Genomic DNA, 19,049 nt, shown 5'->3' with positions numbered 1-19,049 from the left:
GAGCCTAAATCTGTGAATTGCTATCCTCATGATATGTTTATCAAGTTGAGTTTTGCATGTGTTTTTCTCTGACTTAAATAGTTGACTTTATGTCTTTTAAAAATAGGTTTTAATCCAGGCTCCTGCTGCTTTGTTATGCTTTTCTCCTGGTAGATGAACAAATAAAATGAGTCTCACTGGAAGGGTAGGTAGATTTTCTTTTTTCCAGACAAGATTTCTAAAAATAGGCAAAGTTAGAAAGTTATTATTACCCTTCATTTTAATTGGAATGATTCAGTACTTAATACCAAGTTAATACTATTAAGATGTTATTTCCTGCTCAAAGGAGATAAATTAAGGCACAACTCAGTTTATTTTAGATGGACAACTTTGTATATAAGCAAGTGGGGCTAGAAAAAAGTATCATATATTTAGATATCTAGATATCTAGTACTAGTAATGTTCAAAGCCCATCGAGGCAGTGTATTGGGGAGAAGGGTATAAATCAGACATGGTATCTGATGTTGAAGAGTTTACAGTTTGTAAGGAGGGATTAATTCCTTCTTTATTTTTTCTCATTTAAAAACAAACATTCATATGGACAAAAATAAAATTAGATCCCTACCTTACTCTACACACAAATTAAATTTCAGATAGACCAAAAACCTAAATAAGAAAAACAAAACTTTAAAAATATTGGAAGGAAATACAGGAGAATATCTTTATGACCTTGGTGTAGGGAAGGATTTCTTAAAACATTAAAATGCACAATCCATAGAGGAAAGGATAAATTGAATTATGTTAAAATAAATAATATATATATGACAAAAGACATCATAAAAGGACAAATGGAGACAATATTTCCAAGACATGAACTTGACAAAGGATTAATATTCAGAATGTGTGACTAGCATATAAAGAATTTAATAATTTACACATGAATAATCATGTAAGTAAAGGATACGGATATACACATGTGAAGTAAAAGTATAGTGCTATTACCAGGAAGGATATATATTGACTTCAAAAGTGATTTCCTTTTGGAGAAAAGGAAGGAGGGGAATAGGAAGGAATCCAAAGGGGGTATCAATTCTTCATAAAAAGATCAGAGCCACCTATGGCAGGATGTTAACCTTTTTGTTGTTTGTACTTTATCATAAGATTATTATAATTGGACTTCCCTGGTGGTGCAGCGGTTAAGAATCCGCCTGCCAATGCAGGGGACACGGGTTTGAGCCCTGGTCCGGGAAGATCCCACATGCCGCGTAGCAACTAAGCCCGTGTGCCACAACTACTGAGCCTGCGCTCTAGAACCCGCGAGTCACAACTACTGAAGCCCGTGCACCTAGAGTCCGTGCTCCACAACGAGAGAAGCCACCGCAATGAGAGGCCTGCGCACAGCAATGAAGAGTAGCCCCTGCTCGCTGCAACTAAAACAACAAAAAAAGAAAGCCCGCGAGGAGCAACAAAGACCCAACGCAGACAAAAGTAAGTAAGTAATAAATAAATGTATTAAAAAAAAGATTGTTATAATTTATTTAAAAATCTTTGGAACTTCCCTGGTGGTGCAGTGGTTAAGAATCTGCCTGCCAATGCAGGGGGCACGGGTTCGATCCCTGGTCCGGGAAGATCCCACATGCTGCAGAGCAACTAAGCCCGTGTGCCACAGCTACTGAAGTAGAGCCTGGGCTAGAGCCTGGGCTCCGCAACAAGAGAAGCCACTGCAGTGAGAAGCCCGCGCACCACAACGAGGAGTAGCCCCCGCTCGTGCAGCTAGAGAAAGCCTGTGCGTAGCGCAGCAGCAAAGACCCAACACAGCCAAAAATAAATAAATAGATTTATTCTTAAAAAATCTCTAACATCAATTCCTAGTGCAAAAAACAAACAATGACACTTTTCTTTTTCTTAGTAATAATCTTTGTAGGATGTTGTTCACATATATGATGACAGTAAACACCATTCCTTAGTATTTTTCCTCTACTGTGTTTGTTATATGATGTTCACATCACAGAGATTTCCCTAGTTTGGTGTTTCTCTGTTGTAAGCTTATTTGTTTTCTGAGTACATTTAGTGAGAAGAGAAAACATGTTTGAAACTATGAATAAGCATAAGAGCATTTATTCTTATATGATCTAATCATTAAAAATGCTTTTAAAAGGAAGTAAATTAAAAACCTTCCACACCATTATAGAAACACTTTTGAAAAATCAGTCTCAGGCCTAGCATGCAAGATGTTACTTTGGCACGTCTAATTTTTTTGTGCAGATTATCAGGAATTGGTATTTTGGAAGTATATATGTGGTCTCGTGTTCTCATTCTACATGGCAGGAGTTCATACAATGTATATTTCTACCGTTGCTACTTTTCACTAACAGAAGTTTTGTTTGCTTGTAACTTTCCCAGGGACTATTCATAGTATGGCAGCACTGAAATGATGTCATATTTCATTTGCTTTGAGACTTTATGTTTGTTAGTATTAGGCCAACAAGCATGGGGAAGCAGCATGGTTATTGTTTCGCTTACTCATGTGTGAGCTGAGCGAGGGGCGTTCCCACATGGTATGAACTCCTGCCGTATGCGTTGGTGGGCGACGCCAGTACAATCATGTCAAATGCAAGTGCCGTGAGACGCATTACTCTTTGGGCACATATGGCTCCTGCTCATTATGCCAAAGTAACCTTCTGGAAGTCCTAAAACTTTACTCAGAAACCTTTTATGACTCCCTAATGCCAACAGAATTACAGTCCAAGTCTCTTCTCTGGCAGTAGAGGCCCCTGTACCCTCATTACACTTGCATTTCCAGCCTCATTTCCAAAGACAACTGAAATAAACTGTCTTTTAGCTGCTAATCTGTATTATTTGTACTATGTTTATTAAAAAGAGGGGTCTATACTCACTTGTCTCTCTTTTCTTTCTTCCTGTATAAATTAGAATGTAATAGAAAACCCAGCTGAAACAGAAGGTTTTTTGTTGTTGTTGTTGTTTTTGTTTTTAACGTGACAAGAAGTCCGTAGGTAAAGAGTTGCTAATATTTTCTCAGGGGTTCAGTGATGTCACAGCTCTGAAATTCACTTGACCTTTACCTCATGGTTGTAGAATGGCTGCTACACTTCAAGTATCACATCTTCACCATGGGTGCAAAGGTGGGAAGGCAGGCAGAAAGTTTATTCTTCATCAGCCTTAGCCTTGTAGAGGAGGTAAAGTATTTTCCAAAAACACCCCACCAAAGGATTTCCTCTTACATCTCATCAGTCAGAATTTTGATATAGTTTAGGAACTGGGCCCATGTTTCCACATCAAAGGGAATCTTCTCGATGCCTAAAGAAAACTGAAGTTCTGTATAGCAAGGAGGAAATGCGGGAGTGGTTTTTACTTGGTAAGCACTGCCACGTCTCCTAGTTTGCACCTCAGCATGTGCAAACCCGTTTGTCCCTGTCCCTCTCTAGAAACATCTTTAACTGCTATCATCAGTGACTTTTGGACTTTTTAGTCTAATGGACACTTTATTTTCTAACTTGCTTGAGCTTCTTGTGGGGCTCACCCACACCCTCTTTGAAATTTATTCATCAACTCTCCATTCATCACTTACTATGTATCAGGCCCTCTGCTAGGTGAGGAGAATACAGAACCAAATCAGGCATAGTCTTGGCCCTCCACAAGTTTATAGTCAAGCAGAGAAGACAGGTGAACAGGTAAGTGCAAAAATATTAGAGGTGCTGTGATAAAATGAGATAAAGTGGGGCACAGAGAAAAGAGCAGTCATTTATATAACTCAGGTGCTAGGCCCCTTTTCAGGGAAGGAAGGGGTGGTACAGCCATTAACAAAGACAGTCTTACTGTTGCTTTGTTGGTTGCCTCTTTGCCTTCTGCCCTAGAAAAATACAGACCTCTGTAGAAAAGGGGGAGAAGATGAGGACCACGGGGCTGGTCTCTCCCCTTTCCTTGGCCTGACAAATACATGTGAAATTCTGAAGAATAGTCAACCAATTTTTTTTTTAACTTCAGATTATCCAACTCATACAGAATCCACCCAGTGTAGGGGTTGTGGAGTGACTTCTTTGGTTTGTTTACTTCATCTTGTGTTCTCTTAAGGGTATCCGGTCTCACCCCTAAACCCTGGGTAGGCCACGTCTCTACTCTCTTAGAGCCAGAGTCTGACCACTCAGGATGGCAGAAAGGACATGTCTGGAGAGATGCAAGTTTGTCTGCTGGATTGAAGAGTAGGACTAGGGAAGAAGACAAGGCGTGATGAGAGAGATGAAGCTGGAGAGGTGGGTACCAGTTTATGTCATGCTAGAGGGTTTGAAGATATTTGGTAGGTCATAGGTACCCAAACTTTCTCAGTTCACTGCACCCTTAGTGTCTCTCTAATTTTTTCATGGTACCCTAGGCCAAGAGAAATAACAGTTCCATTCATTACGTAGTTAGTTCCAAATGCCATAATAGTGGTAGTTTGTGTGGTGTCTGATAGATGTTGCTGCGTTTCCCTCAAAAAAATTAAATAGCCTATAGCAAACCTGAGTTCACTGTGGTGCCCAAGGGTGACTTGTGCATAGTGTGGGAACCATGGTATAGGTTATTGAAACTTCTTCATTTAGTAAATTAAATATTCAGTTTTGTGTTTTCGAAAGATCACTCTTTCAGTGAATTGGAGGCTTGTATGGGGTAAAGGCATGATGGGAGGTAGGGAGTTAATGGCAGCAGTTTACGGAAGAAGTGATTAGGCTGTAACATGCGGCACACTAATGAGAATGCTGTTGGATCTAAGATATCGTATGGAGGTAGAGTGGATAGGATTACCTTATCAGTCGGTTTTGGGAGAGGGAAAGAGATAGGATGATTCCTAGATTGCAGGTTGGGTTAAAGGGTACATGATAATAGAAATGTAGGAAAAACATGTCTTGGGAGAAAGTTCCTTTTCTTGGCATGTTGAATTTGAGAGGTTTCTTAAGGACAAGATGGATATATGGTGTTGGACCTCAGGAGCAGTTCTGGAAGAGAAATGTAAATTGATAAGTTGTTTATATAGAGATTGGGGTTGGCACCATGAGACTAGGGAGGAAGCATGCCAGTTTAGACAGTCAACGGAGGAAGAGGCTTCTGCAAAGGGGATGGGACCAGGAGAGGGGTCACGAAGCTTGTACAAGGCAGTGTGTTTGGATGAAGCCAGGACTCTACTCTTACCATTCTGTTCTATGGACATCTATGGACATCTGTTCTATGGACATCTAACTGTTTCCTGTGGTGGGATCCCCTGGGTAGAGCTTCATAGGGGCAGCATCACAAAGAACTCTGACTGATCTTCGTGCTGCAGTGGAGACGGTGGAGTTGGGAGGGTGAGGGGCTCGGGAGAGGTGAATGGCACACGTCCAAGGAGGGTTCTCTGCAGCACCAACTCAGCCTTATGTCCAAGGAGCCGCCCATTCTGGGCCCCCAGGAGAAGAGCACCATTTTTATGCCCACATTTTAAGAAAAAATAAGGTAATGGTCTGTTTACAGTATCAAATACAATACAGTGATAAAGTAAGAAGGAGTGGTGAAAGTCCATGGAGTCTGACAATTTGGAGGGTCTTGGTGACTTATTGAAATACTTTTCTGCAGTAGAGGGAGGCAGAAACCCAAGGAGCAAGGGAGACAGTCATGTAAACAGATAATAACAATGTAATGTGATAAGATACAAGGTTTCCTATCAGGTAGGGTAGCTTTCTCCTGCCTCTATCATTCACTAACCACTTCTTATCAGTGCCTGTCACTGGCAGGCTGATCTCTGACGGCTCTGAAACATCTGTTCCCTGGGTTCCGTTCTAGTTCCTCTCTTCTCTGCTTGCTCTTCCCCAGCAATTTCCTCCCATCTTAGGACTTAAACCAGCACCACCAGACACTTGATTTCTCAATCTATATCTCTAATTCCCTGACTTTCTGACCTTGAGTTCTGCATTTCCAGAAACGTGCATGGGACTGGGCATGTGCAAGGTTTTCAGTCACCGTACTGATTTAAAATTTGATCCTAAATAAACTGATAATACAGAGGTAGATTTAGATATCAAGCCACTGCATTTTACAGAGTGAGTAGGTAAGGAAATGTTTCCTGCCAGATTTGTCATCAAATTTCAGTAATTAACTGGAAACCAGGTGACAGTTTCAACACGGGAGTTGGGTTAGACCCCGCTAGTCACAGTGAACAGTAGATTAGAATACACAGATTTGCAAATCAGAAAGCAGGTTCCACTGCTAACTTTGGGCACTTTTGCTAATTCTCTGTGCCTTCATTTCTACACCAGTAAACAATTCAAAGGCACAGTTATGTTTCCTGTTTCTATTTATTTTAATTGAGATATAATTTGCATACCATAAAATTCACTTCTTTAAAGTGTACAATTAAGGGTATTTACAGAGTGTGCAACCATCATCACTATCTAATCCCAGAATATTTTAATCATTCCCCAAAGAAACCCCATGCCCGTTACCAGTCATCCTCCAGTCCCCCATTCTCCAGTCCTTGGCTTCTGCTTTCTCTGTAGATTTGCTTATTCTGGACATTTCATACAAATGGAACCATACAATATGTGGTCTTTGAGTCTGGCTTCTTTACCTTTGCATGAAACAACAAATCAAAACAAAACAAAAAACAGCATGAAGTTTTCAAGGTTCATTCATCTCATATCATGTGTCAATACTTTATTCCTTTTTATGGTGAAATCATATTCCATGAACTGGACATAGCACATTTTGCTTGTCAAATCGTCAGTTAATGGATTAGGTTGTTTCCATCTTTTTTTGTTTGTTTGTTTGTTTCCAGCTTGAGCTATTGTGAATAATGCTGCTGTGAACATTATTGTATGAGTTTTTGTGTGGCCCTATGTTTTCAAGTGCTTAGGAATAAAATTGCTGGGTCATATGGTGACTCTATGTTTAACACTTTGTTTGTTTTTTGCGGTACGTGGGCCTCTCACTGTTGTGGCCTCTCCCGTTGTGGAGCACAGGCTCTGGACGCGCAGGCTCAGCGGCCATGGCTCAGGGGCCTAGCCCCTCCATGGCATGTGGGATCTTCCCAGACCGGGACATGAACCCGTGTCCTCTGCATCGGCAGGCGGACTCTCAACCACTGCGCCACCAGGGAAGCCCTATGTTTAACATTTTGAGGACCCATCAAACTGTTTTCCAAAGTAGCAGTATCACTCTACGTGCTCACCAGCAATGTAGGAGTGTTCCAGTTTCTGCACCTCCTGGTCGACACTTGTTATTGTCCATCTTTTTTTATTATTGCATCCTTGCAGATGTGAAGTGATATCTCATTGTGCTTTGATTTACATTTCCCTAATGACTAATGATATTGAGCAGTTTTTCATGTGTCTGTTGGCCATTTGTATAGCTTCTTCCAAGGTATGTCTACAAATCCTTTGCCCATTTTTAAATTGGGTTATTTTTCTTTTCATTATTGCAGTTTAAGAGTTTTTATATTGATATATTCTTGATGTTAGACTCTTATCTGATATATAATTTGCAAATATTTTCTTTCATTCTGTGGGGTTTTTTTCCCCTCACTTTCTTAACAGGGAACTTTAAAGCACAAAAGTTTTCAATTTTGATGACATCCAATTTATCTATTTTTTTCTTTTTTTACTTGTGCTTGTATTTTTTTTTTAAAGAAATTGTTGCCCAATCCAAGGTCATGAAAATGAAGGCCGACGGTTTTTTCTAGTAGTTTTATGATTTTAGTTCTTACATTTAGGTCTTTGATCCATTTTGAGTTAATTTTTGTATATGGCGTGAGTTAGGGATCCAACTTCATTCTTTTGCATGTGGATACGTTGTCCCAGAACCATTTGTTGAAGACTGTTCTTTCCCTATTGAATTGCCTTGGCACACTTGTTGAGAATCAATTGGTTACAGGTATCTGGGCTTTCAATTCTATTCCATGATCTCTATGTCTATCCTCATGCCAGTACCGCAACTGCAATTCCAGAACTGTAAAGTGAATTACATTGAAGACATTCTTATTCTCAAATTACTTGATAATTCAAGAGACTTGTCAGTTTGGATTTTCTTTCATACCTTATTGAAAAAGAAGCCTTGCATTAAAGTCTCCCATCTAAAATAAGTAAATTATATGCATAAATCTAAATTTAAGTGCTCACCTGCATGAACCTTTTATATAATTCTACTTTTACGTTGATGATATGGGCTTTGGCACTTTCTCTGTGTATTCTATGAAGCAGTTAAAAAGTCAATTATGAACTGAGACTTTCAATTTCTTATTGTTAGAATGCTTAATGTTAATTTAAAACCTAGTGTACGACTTCAAGCAAAAGCCTTCAAATTATTAATTTTAAAGAAATATGTATTTGTTATGCCTGTGAACTTAGACAAACGATTTTTTTTTTTTTTTTTTTTTGTGGTACACGGGCCTCTCACTGTTGTGGCCTCTCCCCTTGCAGAGCACAGGCTCTGGACGTGCAGGCTCAGCGGCCATGGCTCACGGGCCTAGCCGCTCCGCGGCATGTGGGATCTTCCCAGACCGGGGCACGAACCCATGTCCTCTGCATCGGCAGGTGGACTCTCAACCACTGAGCCACCAGGGAAGACCTAGACAAATGATTTTAAATGTCTCTATTCTAAATGTAAGAATTCTCAGAAATGAAAAATCTCTTCACTCGGGCAATAGAATCTCTTGATTCAATTTTAGTCTTTGTATTTCTGTTACTGGCAATCTTAATAGGAAAAGAAAGCGTAAAAAACATTCCCTAGGTTAGAAAAAATATGGTAGTAAGGTGAAGCTCACATGATGGGGAAAGAATTCTCTTGAACTGCCGTAGACAGTTGTATTTGGTTCTTTAGCTCATAAAGAAAGTTGGATTTTTTTCCCTCTAAGTAAACAGATCACAAACTCTTTCCTGGTCTTGACAAAGGGGAACCCTTGGCACAATGTTTCTGTTGAGATCCCTTGTTGAATTGTGCATAGATCCCCTATTATCTCTGAAAGGATTTTTGTGATTATTTAGACAGTGCTAAATCTTTGAAAAATCTCTGCTCCCTATGTTTTATTGGTCATGCTTAAGAGCTGTGTGATGGTTAATTTTATGTGTCAACTTGACTGGGCTAAAGGATGCCCAAAATGCTGGTAAAACATTATTTCTGGATGTGTCTGTGAGGCTGTTTCTAGAGGAGATTAGCATTTGAATCAGTAGACTGAGTAAAGAAGATCCCCCTCACCAGTGTGGATGGGCATCATCCAATCCATTGGGGGCCTGACTAAAGCAAAAGGCAGAGGAAGGACCTTTCTCTTTGAACTGGGACATCTTTCTTGTTCTGCCCTCAGACTTTGGTGCTCCTTTTCTTGGGCAGGACTGGGACTTACATCATTGGTTCCCCTGGTTCTCAGCCCTTTGGGCATGGACTGGGCCTCCAGCTTCTAGATGGCAGATCGTGGTTCTTCTTAGCTTCCATAACCTCAGGAGGCAACACTTCAGAATAAATCTCTTTCTGTATATGTATATATGTCCTATTGGTTCTGTTTCTCTGAAGAGCCCCAACTAATACAAACTGTTTTGTGGCAGCCAGTCCAGGACAAGAGGCACACTTGTCCAAACTCTGATAAACCCCAGCAGCTCCATGTGAGTCTTAGTTCAGTTTCAGAAATTCAGATGTATCTGTTCACCAAGAGGTTAACAGGTGAGGAAGACTTGATTCTTTATAACCAAGTGATAAAGGATTTTATTTTATTTATTTATTTATTTATTTATTTTTTGCGGTATGCAGGCCTCTCACTCTTGTGGCCTCTCCCGTTGTGGAGCACAGGCTCCGGACGCGCAGGCTCAGTGGCCATGGCTCACGGGCCCAGCTGCTCCGCGGCATGTGGGACCTTCCCAGACCGGGGCACGAACCCGCGTCCCCTGCATCGGCAGGCGGACTCTCAACCACTGCGCCACCAGGGAAGCCCAAGGATTTTATTTTTGAACCACAAAACTCAATGACCATTCACTGAGGGCTTCATCCCACCCAAAAATCATAGGCAACGGTTGTTCCACTTTCTGGTGGCTATTTCTCAGGAGATGAAGTGTCAGGTCATAGCGATTCAGTGAACATATAACTGAAACAAACAAAGAAGAGGTACAGTTAGGGGACTTTAAAATAAAATTTAAATTATTATTTCAAGAATATTCCTGTTTAAATAGTTGAGACTGTACATATGATGTTGAGGAATCCTGAGAAGTTCTGTTTCTGCCAGACTCATGATCGACATCACTCATCTCTCTGTGCTTCTTCTAGCCTCATTTTTTTTTTCATTTTACCATTATTTCAGATTGATGTTACAGTATCCAGTATACTAAATGTGTTAGAGGGAGCAAAAGCACCTAACCTGAATCTAGTCATCAGGAAACACCAGACAACCTGACATTTAAGGACATTTTACAACATAACTGGCCTGTACTCTGCTGAAATGTCCAAGTTATGGTATGTAAGAGACAGAAAGAGACACAGACTCAGGAACTGTTACAGATTAAAGAAAACTGAAAGACAGGACAATGACATGCAAATTACGATCTTAAATTTTCTTTTGCCATAAAGGACCTTATTGGAACAACTGGTGAAATTGGAATAAGATCTACAGATTAAGTCCTAACCCTAATGGTGCCGTATCAATGTTAAGGTCCTAATTTTGATCATTGTTCTGTGGTTATGTAATAGAATTCCTTAACTTTAGGAAACACACTGAAGTATTTAGGGGCTATTACATCTGCAATTTACTCTTAAACAGATCAGAAAAAATTAAATATTGAGAGAAAGAAAGAGAAAAGGATAAAGTCAGTGTAGTAAGATACTAACATTTGGGAAATTTGGTTGAATTCTTTGTACTATTCTTGCAACTTTTAAGTCTGAAATCATGTTTAAAAAACCTTTAAACTAGTGGAAGATTTTTAAAGTCTCCAAATTATTTTTTAAAAATGTCTATTGTACAGTACTCAAGAACTACTGTGCACTAAAAAAAAAAAAAAAAAAGAGGCAGGATAGACTAGCAGTTAAGTGAGTTGTCTGGAGAAGGATGCCTGAATTTGAACTCTCCCTGTCACTTACTAGCTGTGTGATTTTGGGTAAGTTACTTAACTTCTTAGTTTCTCTACCTGTAAAACAGGGATGATAATAATGGAACCTACTTCGCAAGGTTGTTATAAAATTTGAATGAGTAAATATTTGCAAAGGCCTTGGAACAGTGCCTGAAACAAAGTCTTATATATGTGTTTGTTAAATGAATAAGTCTAGAAAAGCACTTCAGCCTTAATGGTACCAAAATCACCTTTAGAAATAGCAGTATTTTTTTTTAACATCTTTATTGGGGTATAATTGCTTTACAATGGTGTGTTAGTTTCTGCTTTATAACAAAGTGCATCAGTCATACATAAACATATGTTCCCATATGTCTTCCCTCTTGCGTCTCCCTCCCTCCCACCCTCCCTAAATAGCAGTATTTTAAACTTTAAAAAAAATGTTAAAGTTTTTCTAGAGACAGTCGATTTGGATTCTTATTAGTCTCTTCTTTGATCAGCTTGGGATTCCTGTTGCTTCCTTTGATAATCTCTAGTACTAATTTTTTAGTCAGCTTCATATTAGGAACCTGTAAACTCCACTAATATTTTAGAACAAATATTGAATATAGATAGCTCTTTCACTTTCACTATTATTTCAATTATTCAGTACATTTATTTAGCATGACTAAGTCAAGTGCTATGGGAGGTATAAAGATGGATAACATTTCTGACCTCAAGGAGTATATAGGTTAGAACGGAGATTCAATAGGTGCAAACATGGCCACAATATAATGTGAGGTTTGGCCAAGGAAGAAGTGCTAGATGGTTTACAAGAGGGAAAGATTTTATCTAGTTGGAGGGATCAAGAAAGGTTTCATAGGATGAGGCCACTATATGAGCTTGAAGGAGAAGTAAGGCTTTAATAGGCAAGATGACGAACGAAGGATATTCTAAGTACAGGGATGAGTGGAAAAAAAAAAAAAAGGTACAGCAACAAGGAACAGCAGGTGGTACCTTGGGCAAGTTATTTAAAGTTTAAATAGGCTTGGGGTTTAAATTTTAAACCATTATAAGCCTTAGTTTCTTTATCCATAGAATGGGTATAACAATAGTATCCATCTTACAGAATAGATGAAAGATAAATATAATGCATGTATCTGACAGTAAATGCTCATTAAATGTTATTTTTTTTGGTACACACTTATTGGAGCTTACGTTTTATGTAGGGAAATTGGAACATGGAATGTATTGGATTAACATTAAGTAGTGAAGGGACTTCCTTGGTGGTACAGTGGTTAAGAATCCGCCTGCCAATGCAGGGGACACAGGTTCGAGCCTTGGTCCGGGAAGATCCCACCTGCTGCAGAGCAAATAAACCCGTGCGCCACAACTACTGAGCCTGAGCTCTAGAGCCCACCAGCTACAAATACTGAGCCCGCATGCCACAACTAATGAAGCCTTCACACCTAGAGTCCGTGCTGTGCAACGAGAAGCCAGCGCACTGCAACGAAGAGTAGCCCCCGCTCGCCGCAGCTAGAGAAAGCCCCTGCGCAGCAACGAAGACCCAGCGCAGCCAAAAATAAGAATAAATAAATAAATAAAAATTTAAAAAGATAAAGGCTTTTCTTATATTGGGTCAGTCACAAAGTCATAGATTCTACCTTTGCAACATCTCTAAACTTTGACTTTGTCTCCTCCTTTCCACTAAATACTTTTTTAAATTTTTATTTATTTATTTTTATTTTTGGCTGCGCTGGGTCTTCGTTGCTGCGCAGGGGCTTTCTCTAGCTGCGGCGAGCGGGGGCTACTCTTCGTTGCAGTGCGCTGGCTTCTCGTTGCACAGCACGGACTCTAGGTGTGAAGGCTTCATTAGTTGTGGCATGCGGGCTCAGTATTTGTAGCTGGTGGGCTCTAGAGCTCAGGCTCAGTAGTTGTGGCGCACGGGTTTATTTGCTCTGCAGCAGGTGGGATCTTCCCGGACCAAGGCTCGAACCCGTGTCCCCTGTGATGATGTCAGGATTTCAACTTGGGCTGCTGGAAGAGTGATAGTGTCCTTAAAGGGCCACAGGGAAAAGATAACTTTTACTCTACATCATAAACACAGGGCACTGGGCTAGTGCTTTATTCGTGATCTCTCATATTTGAAGAACATCCTTTGGTGGGATCATACTTTATACAAGAGCACTTGTTATTTACAATGTTCTAGGATGAATCATGTTGTAATACTACCAAACCTTTCAAATATGGATCTACTTGAGCTTGCTTTATTTTTTTAATTAAAAAATTACCTAAGGTAACGTTTATATGCCTTCAAAAATTCTAACGATGCTATGGTTAACTATTCATTGAGTGAACAGTTCATTGACTACCAGCTCTTTACCAGGTACCATCTCCTCAGTGATTTGGTTGACTTTAATTCAAGGTTTCCTATCCATTTACAGGAAGTAGCTGCAAGGAGGAGGCTATTCCCAGGGCTTTGGTCTGTACGCACTCCCCATACCTGAAATTTTATTGGAACTGTGGAAATGGGGCAGTGGTTTTACTTTTCACTCTGCTTTCAGTGGGACTCCCTGGAAGAAGTGCTGTGCCAGTGACTGGTATTTCTCCTGAATAAAGCATCTTGGCCTTAATGACCGCAGGTTTGGATCCTCTGGTTTCATCTAAATTATACCCTCTGATTGATTTAAGATGTTATTTTTCTTTCATTTCTTTTAAACAGAACTACTGATCTTTGAAAAATTTAAATAGCATCTGTACGACAATTTGGAAGCGAAAGAAATATAATGTGTTATTTTCCAATAGGGTCTATGACTAAGGCAGGGCAGCTATTATTAATTCTACGGTCTCTGAGTTCGAATGGAATCTCCCTTTGGCGTCTGCTCATTCTCTTTATTCTTTTTTTTGCGGTACGCGGGCCTCTCACTGTTGTGGCCTCTCCCGTTGCGGTGCTCCGGACGCGCAGGCTCAGCGGCCATGGCTCACGGGCCCAGCCGCTCCGCGGCATGTGGGATCTTCCCAGACGGGGGCACAAACCCGTGTCCCCTGCATCGGCAGGTGGACTCTCACCACTGAGCCACCAGGGATGCCCTCTTTATTCTTTCGAAGTAAATGAAAAGAGGATATCTGTTCTGATTTTTTTTTTTTTTCCCTGCCGTACGCGGGCCTCTCATTGTTGTGGCCTCCCCCGTTACGGAGCACAGGCTCCAGACGCGCAGGCTCAGCGGCCATGGCTCACGGGCCCAGCCGCTCCGCGGCACGTGGGATCCTCCCGAACCGGGGCACGAACCCGCGTCCCCTGCATCGGCAGGCGGACTCCCAACCACTGAGCCACCAGGGAAGCCCTGTTCTGAATTTTTTAAAGTTAATTTCCAATGGGTGAGTTCAGAAAGGCAGGACTGGGAATTTGTCAGTGCATTCACTGTATAGACGGGATAGCAAAAAACTTGCCTCCAACTGCTCCTGTGAACGTGAACACATCATGGAAAATAAAAGGCTGTGGCTACCTCATGGATGGTGGTGTGGTCAAGCGGCGGACTGAGAGGTAGAACCCATGAAAGTTTCTGAGATACCCATAGGGTCTTCCTGGAGCAGTTTTCCCATGCTACTGAAGAAAGTGGAAATCTGTGCTGCTCCCAGACCCTCCACTCCCCACCATTTCTAGCTGGATCAAGGATTCTATTGGTCTGGACACAGTTGAAATCATCGATATTGTTAGCAAATCATACTCTTTCACTACTGAGATAAGCAATGATTAATATTTTCATTCTGGATTATTTGGTAAAACCATCGAAAAGGATTTCTACCTCCAAAAGAGAGGTTCATGAAGAAAAAAAACTATAATTTTTAATAATTTTGATTGAACCGAATAGAATATCAGTATATTATTTCTGCCTTAGTTTGCCTTTTCTCATATACCATGTCTGTTTAATTAAAAATAAAATGGAGATTATTGTCTGAATAATTTCACAAAATTTCCCAGCTGACACAATTTTTAAAATGATGGAAAAACAGATATGATATTCTAATATACCTGTCTCAATTTTCTTATTTTATGTGTAGACCCAATTTAATGGTCAACTATGGGAGAAGTATGCTCTATGGATACCGCTCTGTATCATGCTGCTACTGGCCTGCTAAATTGGTAACTGACCCTTAGTCAACAATTTTGAATGAGATGATACTTTTAATGAGTAGGAAATATCATTTAAGCTTGAGCCTGGTTGGAAGGATTTGACTCCCCTTTACTATACATCAGTTTTAAAATGTGACTTCAGTTAGTTTTGAAAATTGGTCTCATAGTTCTTCTCTTGCTCTTAGAGACTCCTGGTTCAGCATTCTCTCTCTTTTTTAAATTAATATTGGCTGCGCCAGGTCTTAGCTGCAGCATGTGGGATCTTTAGTTGCAGCATGTGGACTCTTATTTGCGGCATGCACACAGGATCTAGCTCCCCGACCAGGGATGGAGCCTGGGTCCCCTGCATTGGGAGCAAGGAATCTTACCCCCCTGGACCACCAGGGAAGTCCCCAGCATTCTCTTTTAACTGATTTCCTGGTGGCACAATCTTCCATTTATTGAGATGATTTCTCTACCTCATTGATTTCTTTTACATTCTAACTGGATTTTTCATTTTTAACAACTCAATCCTTTTGAAATACAGGAATTGAAAAGAATTAAGGTCATGCACAGTTGTGTTAATGGAAATCCTGTGAGTTGCCTCTTATGTTGGTTTGAAGCTGGAGGCACATCTTCTGATAGCCTTGGATTCATGCTTCCAGGAAGGTCTATAAATCAGTGTAGTCCATCTTGCCTTGGATGTCAAGACAGGTGGATCCCATTTGCAAGATGTTCTCTCTTTTTTTCCTCTCTAAGAAGGAAATAAAATATACAGGCCCATTAATCTGCAGAGGTCAGCTTCTTTGATAGGGCACATTCTTGGAAAAGTTAAAGTTGCAGTTCATTGTGTATGATATACAAAAAGGGGGCAAGATGCCCAGTCCTTTTCACTTTTAGCAATTATAAAGACCTAAGTATTAATGAAGCTTTAAGAATCATTTGTTGTGGGTTACCCTGAAATTTCAGGAAAAATGATGTATGTTTCTAAAGTTAATCCAGGGCTTCCCTGGTGATGCGGTGGTTAAGAATTCACCTGCCAATGCAGGGGACACGGATTCTATCCCTGCTCCGGGAAGATCCCACATGCTGGCGGGGCAACTAAGCTTGTGCACCACAACTACTGAGTCTGCGCTCTACAGCCCGCGAGCCACAACTACTGAAGCCCGTGCGCCTAAGAGCCCGTGCTCCGCAACAAAGAGAAGCCACCACAGTGAGAAGCCTGGGCACCACAATGAAGAGAAGTCCCTGCTCCACACAAATAGAGAAAGCCCACAACGAAGACCCAGTGCAGCCAAAAATAAATAAATAATAAAGTTAATGCAGTGGGCTTAATTTGTCTTTAAAAATTGGGCATAGATATTAAGGCCTAAAATGAGACAATCACAAAGATTTAGGTGACAACACATGCTTTTATTTTTGTAAATGGGCATTTTGCATAAAAGCTGCATTTGATATACGTAATTGGAGTGAAATGTTGATATTCCATTCAATATGTTTAATATTTATATGTTCTTTTGAAGTATTTACAAATGGAGAGACCAAAAGGCAAAGCTAATGAACTGTGGACAGAATAATTTATTTTCTTAAAAATATTAACAACTGGGCTTCCCTGGTGGCGCAGTGGTTGAGAGTCCACCTGCCAACGCAGGGGACGTGGGTTCGTGCCCCGGTCCGGGAGGATCCCACATGCTGCGGAGCGGCTGGGCTCGCGAGCCATGGCCGCTGGGCCTGCGCGTCCGGAGCCTGTGCTCCGCAACGGGAGAGGCCACCACAGTGAGAGGCCTGCGTACTGTAAAAAAAAAAAAAAAAAAAAAAAATTAACAACTACAGAACCAGGCTGAATTTTAAACAATGATCCTCACATAGAAAAAAATTTTTAGCATACAATGAGCTAATTATTTCTTTCTGAATTATTTTTTTCTCATCAACTGTTTCTCAACATCTCTCTTTTTTAGAAGTTAAAATGTTAGTATGATGACTGAAGTGAGGAAAAGAGATTGGAGCTTAAGACAGTCACATGAGTAGAACTGTTCCTAATATTCTAAACGGCAGAGTAAATATTGAATGAAGGGGTGGTGAGGTACTAGTTGCAGTCTGTTCTAACTGAATAGTCACAAGCACAGTAGCAGAGGAGAGAATACTCATTTTGGTATTCAGAGAAGAAAAACCAATGCCTAATAGTTTTAGTTCACATTAACAGGTACATAAAACATAAAGTATGAACGTAGCATCATATAACAAAATCAGACTCATTATATATTCTTTATAAGTGCTTCCTAGATTTTGTTTTTTCAAATTTAAAATTTTCAAGTGCACTTCTAAAAGTTTTTTGAGACCAGAGTGGTACAGCTTGGTATGAATTCACAGCTGTTTGATATCTCAGCGCTTTCAAGGAACTCCACTAATTGGTTCCAAAGCCAATTTAAGTTGTCTTAACAAGCCACAGGAACTCAAAATATTGACTGGACTAAGGCAGGTCGCATACAACTTCTATAAATCATGATACGAATTCTTTCTCAAGGGATTCTGGACAGAGCAATTTAGTAACTTAAAAGTTTAAGTACAGAGTTGTCAAGTGGAAACTAGCAGTTCTCTGAGGCGGGAATAGGAGAAAAAAGTGCCTGGAGTTTTGAAGAGTACCTCAAAAGGCATCAGGAACTATTCACACAAAGGGTAAGATTTTCATGTAGGGTATTTACAGGGATGTAACGTTTGCCAGAGGTGTTTCTGTGTTAGGGATTTTCAGGCGTTAGTCATAAATCATACTTTTTTTCTTCTCTAACTTCTCTTTCCTCAAATTGGGTTATATCTATCCCATGAAATGTACGTTTTAAGTGGCATGGCTCAAATGTGGGTGTACAGGCTAATTCCAAGGAAAAAACAAGAGCGGATTTAGCAATGAACTACAGCGTACAGGGATGAAAGAATGTGACTGTAGCTTTTCCCCCAATGTCCTTTACAAGTAACAAGATGTTAGTGACAAGTAATTGTACTATAGGTTAGTACACAACAAATAGGAAGTGCATATACGTATTTAATAATACCTGAAAATAAAAATAAACAAGGCAAATACAATTCAGATGACCTTGGGAATGCTACGCAAGTAAATTATGAAGATGAGTGAGCAAAGTACTGGACAAAGAGTTTGAAATAAAAGGAAAGTTTCTCAACTCATAAGATTAAAGATTAAAATTTTTATTTCCCTATAAAACAAACATAATAAATAGTTATCTCCCTGAAACAAAACGTTCCAAATGGGAGGGGTGGGGAGGTGGGGGGGAACAGCAGTATTTTAAAACACGTTGCAATCTGAAATTCTGCTTGATCTTGCTGTATTTTATAGTTTTCCAATATGCTTTAAAGGTGGAAAATAGAGTTAAAGGGTAAGAAATGTTAAGTGGAAAAATCTGATTTTAATGATAGGCATCAGGGAGCAGAAAGGAAACGAACAGTCACACGCTTGCCTTTATTATTCTTCATAAAGGTTATGGCTGGAGAACGCCGCCACATCAGAGTCTCTGTGGCGCAATCGGTTAGCGCGTTCGGCTGTTAACCGAAAGGTTGGTGGTTCGAGCCCACCCAGGGACGCTTACCCCTTTTACAGGCGGGTGCCCGGTAGTTTTGCATAAATCATGGAGTTGAGGCCTCCGGGCAACGCAGGCGTGGATTTCGAGGGTCCGGAGAAGAGAAACCGCGGATCTCACTTCGCGGTCCAGCAGGGGGTGGCTCTCCAGCTTCCGGGCGCGCTGGGGCCCCTCCTCCAACCCCGGCGGCCGGGTGGGCGCTTCCTGCCGCCCCGAACAGGCGTGTGGGTCCAGCTCCTTAAGGCCCCCGCATCCTTTCGCTTCCACTCCCTGGGTTCCTAAACTCCGGCCCTCTTCCCCCTCGCTCTTTCCCGAAACCCCCGTCCCACAGCTCCCAGCCCCGCC

At 40.7% G+C, this 19,049-nt stretch overlaps 1 protein-coding gene and 1 non-coding gene across 2 annotated transcripts in view; both read left to right on the top strand.

Annotated features, from left to right (window-relative positions):
- Nucleotides 1-16,944, top strand: part of LOC109549629 (uncharacterized) — a 33,348-nt gene extending 16,404 nt beyond the window's left edge. The window contains exons 5-7 of the mRNA XM_073799912.1: nucleotides 107-1,467; nucleotides 4,072-4,250; nucleotides 13,448-16,944. The gene's annotated coding sequence lies outside the window, so the exon portion shown is untranslated. The remainder of the gene's footprint in view (nucleotides 1-106; nucleotides 1,468-4,071; nucleotides 4,251-13,447) is intronic.
- Nucleotides 16,945-18,634: 1,690 nt separating this feature from the next.
- On the top strand, nucleotides 18,635-18,708 carry TRNAN-GUU (transfer RNA asparagine (anticodon GUU)). The gene has a single exon. It is a non-coding gene; the product is annotated as a tRNA-Asn (tRNA).
- Nucleotides 18,709-19,049: the final 341 nt, after the last annotated feature.

Source organism: Tursiops truncatus, chromosome 2, assembly GCF_011762595.2.
Source record: "Tursiops truncatus isolate mTurTru1 chromosome 2, mTurTru1.mat.Y, whole genome shotgun sequence".
In the NCBI taxonomy this organism is placed as follows: Eukaryota; Metazoa; Chordata; class Mammalia; order Artiodactyla; family Delphinidae; genus Tursiops; species Tursiops truncatus.
Note: the sequence above shows the minus strand (reverse complement) of the source record. Positions and strands in the feature narration are given on the sequence as shown.